Genomic DNA, 13,892 nt, shown 5'->3' with positions numbered 1-13,892 from the left:
GGTTTGGGCTATTGTGAATAAAGTATCATGAGCATACACATACAGATCATTGTGCAGACATAGTGTGTAAATTCCTTGGAATGGATTGACTGTCCATCCGATTTGTATATGTTTAACCGTATAAAAATTGTTGGCCAGGCGCGGTGGCTCATGCCTCTAATCCCAGCACTTTGGGAGGCCGAGATGGGTGGATCACGAGGTCAAGAGATAGAGACCATGATGGCCAACATGGTGAAACCCCGTCTCTACTAAAAATACAAAAATTAGCTGGACGTGGTGGTGCGCAACTGTAGTCCCAGCTACTGGGGAGGCTGAGGCAGGAGAATCACTTGAACCTGGGAGGCGGAAGTTGCAGTGAGCCGAAATCGCACCACTGCACTCCAGCCTGGGTACAGAGCAAGACTCCGTCCCAAAAATAAATAAATAAATAAATAGCATTTTAAATAATTATTATAATTTTTTTAAAGTTCTGGGGTACATGTGCAGGATTTGCTGATTTGTTACATAGGTAAACGTGTGCCATGGTGGTTTGCTGCACCTATCAACCCATCACTTAGGTATTAAACCCAGCACTCATTAGCTCCTTTCCCTAATGCTCTCCCCGCACTCTCCCTCAATAGGCACCAGTAAGTGTCGAGCCCCTCCCTGTGTCCATGTGTTCTCATTGTTCAGCTCCCATTTATAAGTAAAAACATGTGGTGTTTGGTTTTCTGTTCCTGCATTAGTTTGCTGAGGATAATGGCTTCCAGCTTTATCCATGTCCCTGCAAAGGACATAATCCTGTTCCTTTTTGTGGCTGCATAGTATTCCATGGTGTATATGTGCCACATTTTCTTTATCCAGTCTATCATTGATGGATATTTGGGCTGATTCCGTGTCTTTGCTACTGAGAATAGTGCCGCAGTGAACATACGTGTGCATGTATCTTTACAATAGAATGATTTATAACCCTTTGGGTGTATACCCAGTAACAGGATTGCTGGGTCAAATGGTTTTTCTGGTTCTAATCTTTGAGGAATCACCACAGTGTCTTCCAAAGGGTTGAACTAATTTACATTCCCACCAAGAGTGTAAAAGCACTCCTATTTCTCTGCAAACTGACCAGTATTTGTTGTTTCTTGGCTTTTTAATAATCACCATTCTGACTGGTGTGAGATGGTATCTCGTTATGGTTTTGATATGCATTTCTTTAATAATCAGTGATGAGCTATTTTTCATATGTGTATTGGCCACATGTATGTCTTTTAAAACCCCAGAAGAAAATCTAGGCAATACCACTCAGAACATAGGCATGGGCAAAGACTTTATGATGAAATCACCAAAAGCAGTTGCAACAAAAGCAAAAAATGACAAATGAGATCTAATTTAAAAAAAGAGCTTCTGCACAGCAAATGAAACTATCATCACAGTAAACAGACAACTACAGAATGGGAGAAAATTTTTGCAATGTATCCATCTGACAAAGGGCTAATATCTAGAATCTACAAGGAACTTAAGCAAATTTACAGGAAAGAAACAAACAATGCCATTAAAGAGTGGGCAAAGGATATGAACAGACACCTCTCAAAAAGAAACTCAATATTTTAAAAATTATGAATCAACTCTCCTCACTTAAAAAGACAAAGGCAAATTGAGAAAAAAACAACCAAATTCTGATTAAAACTTTTTGTTGTTATTTTAAAATTTCCGTGAGAATGAAAAAGTCTTGTTCACTTTTTGGGTCTTGTAGAAAATATCAAGTTTAAATATAGTCAGAATCTAAAACTGGTTTTAGAAATGTCCAGATCAAGTTGTGTGTGTGTGTGTGTGTATAATATATATATATATATATATATATATATATATAAAATACTAAATGTATATAATATAATAAGTATATATTAGTGTATATCATATATTCTATAAATATATATGATGGTGATATGGGAGGTAGCAGAGAAGTGCTGGGTAGAGAAGGGCAGGGTCCCTGGTGAGGGTTCCATCCTCAGGCTTCTGCCTGCAGACCTAAGTGAGAACGGGCACTTCTGTTTTTGTGCCAAAATGTTGCATTTTCCAAGACCACTCTGGCACACCATGCCTCCCATCCTGTGCCCATATAAACCTGAGACCTTAGTGGACATACATCCACATGACTGTACATCAAGAGGAGCTGTGGAGAGCAGCAGAGAGTGGACGAGAGTGGCAGGGAGTGGCAGAGAGCAGCAGGATGGCGTGGCAGAGAAGGAGAAAAGAGGCACCTGAACGACGAGAGGAGTTCAGCCATTCTTGGTTAATCTCCCCTTGAACAATCTCCAGGAGAAAATTATCTCCCCCACCCCTCCACCTTCTGGCTCCCCATCCATCTCACTGAGAGCCACCTCCACCACGCAATAAAACCTTACACTCATCCTTCAGGCCACATGTGATCTGACTCTTCTGGGACACTGGGCAAGAACTCGGGATACAGAAGGCTGTCACACTGGCCCTCTGCCCTTGTGATAAGGCAGACGGCCCATTGAGCTGATTAACATTCAATCTGTCTGCAGACGGCAGAGCTGAAAGAGCTTTGTAACACTGGGGCTGCAGGCAGTCACCCCTAGACACTACCGCGGGGCTGAGAGACCAACGCACTCACCTGGGCCTCTGCACCTGTCCGTCTGCATGCTCCCCCTAGGTATTTGAGCTGCAGTGCAACCAAAGAGGCAAGCCAATCCCCTGTCACACATCCTGCAAAGGAAATAAGGAAGCTCTCCTGTTTCAATCATAAGTAAAATGTGCATTATATATATATATATGTATATACACACACACACACATATATGTAAGATATATATATATACACACACACAAACATACCATGTAGTATATGTAATACTTAAAATTCATTTGAAATGAAATATATAGAAAACCCTCAAAGAGTAATGCAGGAAAAGAGTGAAGGAAAACTAACAAGGTGAAATTTAAAAGTTTTATTATAATTTTGTTAAATATTATGTGTGTACATATATATTATCTATATATATAGTCTTTACAGCTATATAATATCTATATACTGTAAACAAATCAAAGAGAGAGAGAGAGGCAGAAAGAAAGAGATACAGAGAGAAAAATCTATATGCCTCATCTCCACATAAACATGGTGCTGGAACAGAGAAATACAGAAAATTAGATTCAGTTATTGCCCCAAAGACACATTATTCAGATTTGTCAGGAACACAAGACACAGAGACCAGGTAAGTAGAAACTTCTGTTGGAGATCTCCTTGTGTAGCTGTTTGCATAGCGTCCCTACCTGAAAGATCCAACATTTAAATGCTCACATAAAACGTTAAAAAAAAGAAAAAAATTAAATGTGACTGAATACACCATTAAATCTCCTAACATAACTCCAGCATTCTAACCACTATTAGTCATTCAAACAAGAGTTACGAAAAACTCAAAACAAGGCTTTCTCTTTCATTTTTAATTGTGTTTTTAGGTAGAAATTATTCTCATTCATGAACCTGCAGGGTGTAGTACAGATGGAAATGGGAGCAGGAAGGACTTCCATCAGAGTTGAAAGCAAAGGAGAGAAGAGGAGCAATTAAAAATAGATTTCCAGATTTAATCATCTTGAAGTATGGTGTTTGTTAGGTTTTTAAAATGCAAAAGACATGCAGCAGTATTTTGTTTTGAGCTCCACAAACATAACAGGCTGATTTGGTACACCTGTCGTCATCGCTATTTAGCATAAGACACATATCTTGAGTGCATGTGCAACAAACCAAAAATCTTAAGTATATTTTGCATAACACATGTGAGATTCTAGATGCAGGTGTTATGGCTAAAAAATGTGTTCATATAAAACCTTGACAGATGAGTAAACAGAAATTGAAATGAGCTTGTGCTGTTGGAGTATAGCAGAATATTATGAATTACAATACCTAGCATTTTCTCTCAAGGTATGGATTTCCATTAACAAGAATGCAGAATTAGCTTTGCAAATGGTAGGTGCAGGTAGGTGCAGGAATCCATTATTTCTGAATGCCAGGTGGTAGCCACTGCTATGATTATATTGTTATAGAAACCATTTTGTCTCTAGTTTTCCCCATATTATCCTTCACAGAAAGTAGAATGATGACAATACAGTAGGTATTTGTTTTACTGGCATTGTCCTCATTTCCAGGCATACATTCTAACCTAATCACCAACCACTGTCACATCTCCGTATCTAGCCAAAAACTAGTTTGGAAGAGGAAGCACCTGGATTCTATTGTGCTCTCTTCTACTGTTCATTGTAAATTCTTGAGAGTATTTTATTTCTCTCCATTATTTCCAATGTCCAACCAACTGATATGATCTCTCAATCAATGACAAGATATGTATGCCATTGTTGATGCATTTTTCTTACTATATATTTTTGGTTTGTCAAGGATTCTGAAGCTCTGCTACTTACAAGTATTTTATCTATTGCCTTATTTTTAAAATACACGCTGAAATGTGCAACAAATTCCCCTTCAAAAGACTTTCCAGGGTCTCAGCTCTTATGTCACTATCACCACTCACATGCACACACACATTCACATGCACACACGCATACATGCCTGTAAATGATTTAGCTGCTTTTCATAATTCAACCAGGGGTCTTCAAGTATTCAGGGCTAATTTGCATAGTATAAATGGAGAAAAAGAGACAGATGTATCTATATCTTTCCTAAGTGGTCCTTTATAACTATTGAGATGTCTTTAAAATAGAAACTGTAAGAGTTGGCATTTTATAATTTATCCTGCTTTTCAGGTGATTTTTCTTTCACACAGTGTTGGGAAAAACATATTTCTGCCAAAAGTATTTAAGAGAGTTGATGACGACTATTAAAATAATAGTAGTTCAGTGTCAATCAGAGGTTATTAATACAATTAAATTCAATTTAAAATGTCTTTACAGTGGGCCTAATTAGAGAAAAGCACCAAATTGTCATAATTACAAAACTTGATAAGGTGGTAAATTCCATAGATAAATAGAGCCATACTCACAAGTGTATGTGTCAATAGAGGTACCTGTGTGTTCCTTATTAAAATAAAAAAATACAGAAAACCATATTTCTGTATGATGCAATGAATACAAATGTTAACTTTGGAAGAAAACACGACTCATAGAGAATTTTTAAAAATTATATTGGAATTAAGTAATCCATGGATTATACCATCTTCTTGTTATAATTCAGTACTTAGGTAGGAGTATGAAAGGCTTGACTAAGTACCTAAGTTAATCATGGTGAGGAAAAGAAGCTCAATTTTTAAAAAAATATTTTAAATTTCTATGATTGCTGAATGCCTCTTTGGCTAATACTTGAAAGATCATTATTTAGTCCTACAACTGCTGCATTTTCCTACTTTCTCATTATTTTGTTTGCAAGCCACCTAAAAGTCTTATTTCCTCATATATTTGACACATTATCAAAATGGACCTGTGCTGTTATCCTGCAGTATAATGTTGGAATCCTTTGCTGTAATCACACAGGATAATATTGGAAAAATAGGAGTATTTAAATTATTTACTTATTTTTTATTTTTTTGAGACAGAGTCTCACTCTGTCACCCAGAGTGGAGTGCAGTGGCATGATCTCAGCTCACTGCAACCTCTGCCCCTGGGGTTCAAGCAATTCTCATGCCTCAGCCTCCCAAGTAGCTATTACTACATGTGTGCACCACCACAACTGGCTAATTTTTTTGTATTTTTAGTAGAGATGGGGTTTCGCCATGTTGGCCAGGCTGGTCTCAAACTCCTGGCCTCATGTGATCCTTCCACCTTGGCCTCCCAAAATGCCGGTATTACAGATGCGAGCCACCACATCCAGCCTAAATTATTTTTGAATGATATTTTTTCCTTATGTTTTCAAATTATTTCCAACAGTTTCTAAGGACATGGTCACAGCTGCCTGAAACATGGCTTATTCACTCATATCACCTAGATCACTCCCAAATGCTCCTGAACTTGTGGTCAGCCTTTCACATGGATATGAAATTTGTCCTGGTGAATCTGCCTGCTGCTGCTGCTGCTGCTGCTGCTGCTGCTTTTCAGACAGGTTTCTCTTCTCTTCTAAAGCTCTTTTGAAGTGAGATTTTTCCTGAGGTCTATGGAATATCTTGAGATAAATTTCTGGAACTGCCTTGCATACTTAGCTGAATAGCTCTGCAGAGATCTGCTTCTTCATCTTCCAGGTCAATTACTTGGCGACTTAGCCCAGAGCCCTCTGCAAATCCTCCTCATCATCTAACATTTCTGACCCATCATTTGCCTCTAAGACTCGTTCCAGGTCTGTTTTATGGAACCTTTGCTGTTAATTTATCTAAGTCTTCTGCAATAAGTTTTGGTCGATGTGTTTATTGGACCCTAATCATCTGCAGGAGTTGGTCGGCCTCACAATCTGGCAGATCATCCTTAACAAGAAATACAGAATAACATTCCTGTTGTAATTGAGCTGAGAAAAGTGCAAGGTATTTATCTGATGTTAAGTCTGAAACCATCAAGAAAGTATTCGAATTAAACATTGTTTTCCTAACTTTCTAACTGTAAACAAGTATTATTTATAATTGCATATAAATTATCTTACATTTATAGGGTCGATCCTGAGCCTTTGGTACTCTGGACTATTGAACAAGATTAGGTCTAAACCCCAAATTTTCAAGGCATTGCTTATAACTTGAATAGAGAAAAGACAAAAACAAAAGCAAAAAAACTGTCACTTATATTCCCAGAAGGCTGCTGTAAAAATGTGTTTCTAGTTTCTTCTCTAGAAACTCCTCCTTCTGCCATTCTCATCCTCTGTTCTTCATCTAGCTGATGTACAATTGAAGATAATTCCACAGAGCTAAAATATTCTCCTTATAATAAATCATGCCGGCAATGCTGAGCACAAAGCAAGCCTTCTTGTTTGTCATGAAAGATGGACTCCTTGTTTATTTGTCTAAGAAGCTCGATTTTTAACCAATTATCTTAATTTCAAAAATTGTTTCACTGTGTTTTCATTTTCCTACTGTGTTTTCATTTTCCTACTGTGTGTTTTCTAAAACATCTGTTTACACTAAGATATCTTAATTATGCTTTAATGTTTTTCTTGCTGTGGCATACCAAAATTTCTGTTGGAAAAAAAATGTATCCCACATTCTTTGGTTAATGGGCTTGATATTTAATTATGTACGTTGAGTAGTACAAAAATTATATCTTATGTTAAACTGACATCCCAAGGATTCTATGGCAATAGTCCAAAATCATAAGAAGGACTATGGGCTTCCAGTAATGGCTATTAATATAGCTCTTTAATGTTTTTAAGACAAACTTCTAAACAGACTAAATTTTCTATTCCTGTGTAAATTGCTCTAAAAATTATTAATAGCAGCTTAAAACAACAAGCATTTATTATCTCACATAGTTTTTGAGATCAGAAATTCAGTAGTGGTTTATATAGCTGATCCTGATTCAGGATCTTCTATAAGATTTTAGTAAAGCTGACAGTCAAAGTGCAGTCATCTGAAAGTTGACAGAGACTGACCGATCTGCTTCCAAGGTAGCTCACTTGCATGGTCAGTGGCAGAAAGTCTCAGTTTATTATCACATGAGTCTCAGCATAAAGCTATGCTCCCTTGCAGCTGACTTCTCCCTGATAAATCACTTAAAAAAGTGGGATATTAATTCACATACCCACCAACAGTGTATAAACATTCCCTTGTCACTACAGCTACACCAACATCTATTGTTTTTGATTTTTTAATAATGCCCAATACCCATAATGGAGTAAGGTGGTATCTCATTGAGGTTTTTTTATTTCCCTTATGATTAGTGATATTGAACATTTTTTTCATATTTGTTGGCCATTTGTATATCTTCTTTTGAGAAATGTCTGTTGTCGTTTACCCACTTTTTAATGGGATTATTTGGTTTTTTTTCTGGTTGATTTGTTTGACTTCCTTGTAGATAGTGGATATTAGTTCTTTGTTGGATGTAAAGTTTGCAAATTTTTTTTCCAATTCTGCAGACTGTTTATTCAATATTTCTTTTGCTGTGCAGAACTTTTTAGTTTAATTAGGTCCCATTTATTAGTTTTGGTTTTGTGCCCAAAAGAAAAGCAGTCACTATTTTAAAAAGACACCTGCATGCATATGTTTATTGCAGCAGATTTCACAATTGCAAAAATGTGGAATCAACCTAAATGGTCATCAGCCGATGAGTGGATAAAGAAAATGTGGTATATATACAACATGGAAAAATACTCAGTTGTAAACAAGAATAAAATAATGAGTTTTTTTTCAGCAACTTGTATGGAACTGGAGGTCATTATCCTAAGCGAAGTAACTCAGAAATTGAAAATGCAATACTACATGTTCTTACTTAGAAGTCAGAGCTAAGCTATGGATACACAAAGGCGTGCAGAGAGGTATAACGGAAATTGGAGACTCAGAATGACGGAGGGTGTGAGGCGGGTGAAGGATGAAAAATCACCTATAAGGTACAATGTACTCTATTCAGGTAATGCATACTCTAAAAGCCCAGGCCTCATCACTATACAATTCATCCATGTCACCCAAAACCACTTGTACTCCTATAGCTATTGAAATTACAAAAACAAAAAGAGGGACCAAGATGGAGGTCACAATATATTTTATAACTCAATCACATAAGCAACATGCCATCAACCTGTCATATTCTATTGGCCACATAGATCAACCCTAGTACAAGGTGGGAATGGACTGTACAATGGTATCAATACTAGGAGGTGGAGACCAATGCAGGTTATCTCAGAGGCAGGCAGCCACATACATGATCAAGATAAGCCCACATTACTTAGTATTTGAGAGCTAGAATAAATTTCTTAAAAGTGTCCTTTAATAAGCCCATCAGGGCTCTAGGTGAAAAAATCAGCCTAAAGCCATTTTATAAATAAGCATAGCTTAGATTATTCTACGACATTTCCTTTTGGCCACTGCTCGGTTATTTATAGGGCCTCTGTTCCACCTGCTGTCCAAAGCAACCAGAGGGACTACATAACACTAGTCAACTTGATGAGCTCTACATATTTAATATATCTTCCTCCATTCCCCAACACATAATCCTGAAACTTGAAAAGTTATAATGTTGTCCTGAAGACTATAAAATGTGTTTTGAACTAACAACCAATCTTTGAAAAATGTCCTCCCAGAAGCAGAATGCAGTAGGAGACAAAGGACAGAAGTTGAATTACACCTAAATACATACTTGGGGAAAAAAGTCTATTCTTATCCCCCATGATTTTTGGCTTTGCTCATTTGAAAGTCTGGGCTCTGAAGAATGCTTCCAAGATGAGCCACATTGATTTAGATGAGATTGCCTCTGGCCAATGTAGCTTTTCATATGATTAAGTCAAAAGTCAAAACGGGATATTTATATTGACTGGGATGATCAATCCTCACCATCCAAATAGGTAAATATTACATAATGGAGGGAAGAATATGGATAGAATTAGGATGACCCCCTACTGCACCCACTAGCACAACAGCACGGAGGCCTAAATGTTATTGTAATCTGTACAGGCAGGAACACCAAAGTCACAGATATTTCATTAACATAAGTTTGGATCAAACAATTAGGTAGAGAACCCTATCAGGTTGAGATTGCTGTCTCAAAGCCAGAAGAATTTGAAATGGGTGATAGAAGAGGTAATTTGTAATTATGTGCCATAAACGCAAAAACTAGAGCCTTTATCCATTTTTAAATCTTTGCTCGTGTTTGCACTTATATTTATATTGTAACAAATTTCCTCCTGTAAAAAGCAGTAAGTATTTTCTAGAGAATTCAAACATAGATACAAAAATTACTGAAACTTTAGGCAGTTTTCCCTTGAAAATGAAATTTGTTCCGGTTGTACAATAAATATTTGTATTATGCCATATAGGATCATTTTTTTCTAATTAAAAGAAGATTGTATGTATAATTGGTTATAGTAGATATTTGCTACTTGTTAATTATCCATCGTGTAAATACCCCTTAAATTGTGAAGGAATCCCTAGTGTGATGGTGGAACTTGGGGCAGGCAGGGCCCCATCCTATATTCACGCCCTAATAGCTCATAGACATATAAACTTGGGTTGAGCTTGAATTCACATGTTTCTTTCTTAGGCATTGAATTTTAAGGGAGAGTGAAAGCTATTCAAGAAAATTTGAGGTTATTCAAGTTAAAAGAGTCAAATTTCCAAGAGTGGCATTCCTGAGTGGTGACAGGGCTGTTTCCAGAAACATTAATGTTCAAAGTAGCATCTAGCCAGTCTGTTTCAGTAGTCTGTTGTCTACTGGTTAGTTACCTTGTTCTTGCTTATTTTTTTTCAGCCTCGTCCTCCAGATTTATCCTAGGAGCAATTTTATATCATCTACTAAGCTATTTTCATTTTCATGTTACATTTCTGGTTTTGCTACCAAGTAGTAGGAATTTGAAAAATGCTGCTTTGATGTATATAGCAAGTATATACTTGTCCTTGATGGAGCTCCTGAATATAAGATAAAAAAGTCAACAATCTGTTGATGAAAAGAGAAGAGAAAGAGAAGAGAAAGTGGAAATTATCAGTTTACATTGTACCATTTATCAAGTAAAGATGGGTTTGGAAAATCTATGTCAAATTTATTGCACAATAAAACATAAGAAAGTATTATGGTTGTATATTTCTTTTTGAGTCTATCTTAAACTGTTAGTAGTTTATAGGACAGTTGGTAGAAGCTGGAGCAGCATATAAAATATTGAATATTGCAGTTAGGTAAGTCCTAGGGTTGTGAAATTTGAAAAGGTTTGCTAAGATTCTTTATTAAATCAAGAGCCAACTTCACAGACTCACAGTGACTCAGAAAATTGTATTTACTTATTTATGTGACAAGGAATGAAACACAGCAATGCCAAAAGATCAAACTGAAAAAGTTTTAATATTTTGTTCAAGAAAGCACAAATAATTTTAATCACTTCATCTGCTTTTTCTGAATTTTCCTGTTATACTTGTTTTCTCAATCTATTCTTTTCTTCTTGAGATAGTGTCTCACTCTATCACCCAGGCTGAAGTGCAGTGGAACAATCATAGCTCACTGCAGCCTTCAACTCCTGGACTCCAGCAATCTTCCCACCTCAGCCTCCCTACAAGCTAGGACTACCTGACTAATTTTTTTGTTTGTTTTTCTTTTTTGTAGAGGCAGGATCTCCCTATGTCACCCAAGCTTGTCTTGAACTCCTGACTTCAAGTAATCCTCCCACCCTGGCTTCCCAAAATTTGGGGAAGGCACAGGTAGGAGCCACTGTGTTCAGCCTCAATTTTTATTTATAAATATCATATTGCTAGCTCACCTATAAAGTCATTTTTTATTTACATTTTTTTCCTATGTGATCACATCCAGTTTTATAGCTTTAAATAACATCAATATTCCAATGCTTCCCAAATCTCTCTCTAAATCTCAGCTTTTCTCTGAACTGCAGATTCAGATACACAACCACATAATATTAGGTGATAGAACCATATGAAATTGATGACATCTGACTTTTTTGGGCTCACAAAATATTTATATTGTTCCAATTATCCATATCTTTACTTGGGTATTATATAGTAATATCACATTTTACATTTTCGAAACATAGCTCGTAATTTCCATCCCCTTAAACTCCTTGTCAAAACTTTTCCTAATCCAGGCTTTTAATCTCAGTAAATGGCAACACACTTTACACATTTGCTCATGATTGAAACCAAGAAGGTTCTTGATTGGTTATTACCTCACATAACTCTAAATTCAGTACATTAATAAGCCCTATTTTTCTACTTCCAACATATCTTATAGATACTTCTATCTTTAGGAATAAAATCCAGTTGAAGTCACCATTACTTCTTATATTGGCTAGCATTATGGTCTCCTGATTAATTTCCCTGTCTCTACACTTGACCACTTTCAAAGGGTCTATTCTGTTCAAAAAATTCAAGGCTGTGAAAGATAGTAAATATTGATTATTTTTCATAGCTTATAAAATGCTACATATTCTGAGTCTAGCTATTTCTCTGACTTCATCCAGCAACACTCTTCCCTTTCTCATTATGTTCCAAACACTCCATTGTTTTTTGTTTATATTCTTCTCCTGCAACAAGCCAAGCTTGCTCCCCTTCCTTAGTATCTTGCTGCAGCACTCTTATCTTAGATCTCTTACCTTAGATTTTCCTACAGTGATCACCTTCTTGTTATTGCTTTTCCAATTCAAATTCTATCTAACAAAACTAACTTCCTTTAGATAGACTTATATTTCTCTCCCACAGTACTCTGTTTTCTTTACCTCACAAAACTTGACTTGAAGTATAGTATAGTACTTTTACTTTTACGTGGTTTTTCCTATCCTCCCTCCCATTTATCTTCCAGAATACTAATTATTTTACAACTGGGACTTGCCTACCTTGATTACTATTATAAACTCTGCACCATGTTCCAGTCATCTGGTAGTCAATTAATAGATGTGTTGAAAGAATGTAGAAATATACTGATAAAATAAACTGATAAAATGACATAGACTATATATTCATTTTTAAGAGGTTCATGCACTAAGAAATGTGTAATGTATTTTGATAAATTATAAAATATTTCATGAATATTTTGTCAGAATTTTTAAATATTTAATAATTTGATCTGATTTTTATATGTATGAATTATTCTTTAATTTACCTTGGGTGCACTTACAAGTCTAGATGAGCTATCACTTAACTACCTTGAAAGAAGAGTTTGGTGTCAATAATTGAGTTACAGTTGCAAAAGACATAGTACATCCTGTTAAATTTTGAAACATGAGTATGACTTCAATATAATTACCTAGATTCTGGCTATTAAAGGAAGAGGAAATTAAGATGGCAATAATTACTGTGATGTTGTCTTGTATAAATTTAGCTAAACTGGAATTACCTAATTTCAAATTCCCTTTCCTTTAAGGTTCTAGCGTAGTGTTGGCCACAAAATAAATTTGTGCAAGATTTAGAAGGTGGAAGTGAAGCAGCAGCAGCCCATGTTTAAACTCAGAAATTTGATGTAAAGTTAGGTATGGTTTCAGATGGCTCACATTGTACATGTCTGCCAGATTATCTTGTTGGTATGAGGAAGTGGTTGGAGCTGCAGCACCTGGCGCTCCCACTAGGTCTCTGTCTTCAGCATCTTCAAGTACTTGGCCGAGTGCTTTTGAAGTTCCATGGTAAAGTGCATCAACTCTATTGTAGGTCATGCACATTATCAGAGTTGGAGGCTTCAAAGCAGTAAGAGAAAAACGCAAGTTCAAATTTCATTTATTCTTATTGCTTACAGGCCAACTTACATGGATTTTTAGTTTAGTTAGTTTTTTTTTCATCATGCTTTGTAGTGATTTAGCAGCCTGGGACAATGTAAGATACAATTTCTAAATTAAAGACAAGTTGCTGCAACTGTCCCCTCCTTAAATTAAGAGAGAGTCATGATGTTTGTTGAGATTTTTAGATTTACTGACAAATACCTCACTTGGGCTTGCTAATCCAAAACTTTTATCAAGTAACCTGAGAAGCTACTGGTTTGGAGTGTGGCTCCAATCAAGAAAAGGCTCTTCAGCAGGTCCAGGTTGCTTACAAACTGCTCTGCCACTTGGACCATATGACTCAGCAGATCCAATTATTCTTGACATATCTATGACAACCAGGTATGCTGTACAGAGCACTTGGCAGGCATGTGCAGATAATCATAATGCAACTCTAAAGATTTTAACAAAACTACACCACCCTCTAGGGATAACTATTCTCATTTTAAGAAAAAGATCTGGGCATGTTACAGAGCTGAGTAGAGACTGAATGCTTGACCATTAAGAACAAATTTATCATGTGGACATCATGAAAAGGTTGTTGTCTGACTGACTGAACCATAAAATTCGGTGAGCA

At 36.4% G+C, this 13,892-nt stretch overlaps 1 pseudogene; it reads right to left on the bottom strand.

Annotated features, from left to right (window-relative positions):
- Positions 1–5,908: 5,908 nt before the first annotated feature.
- LOC129485773 (ataxin-3-like) lies at positions 5,909–7,746 on the bottom strand (annotated as a pseudogene).
- Positions 7,747–13,892: the final 6,146 nt, after the last annotated feature.

This window comes from Symphalangus syndactylus, chromosome 7 (genome assembly GCF_028878055.3).
Source record: "Symphalangus syndactylus isolate Jambi chromosome 7, NHGRI_mSymSyn1-v2.1_pri, whole genome shotgun sequence".
Taxonomy (NCBI): domain Eukaryota; kingdom Metazoa; phylum Chordata; class Mammalia; order Primates; family Hylobatidae; genus Symphalangus; species Symphalangus syndactylus.
The sequence above is the reverse complement of the archived record's forward strand: the minus strand, read 5'-3'. Positions and strand labels throughout refer to the sequence as shown.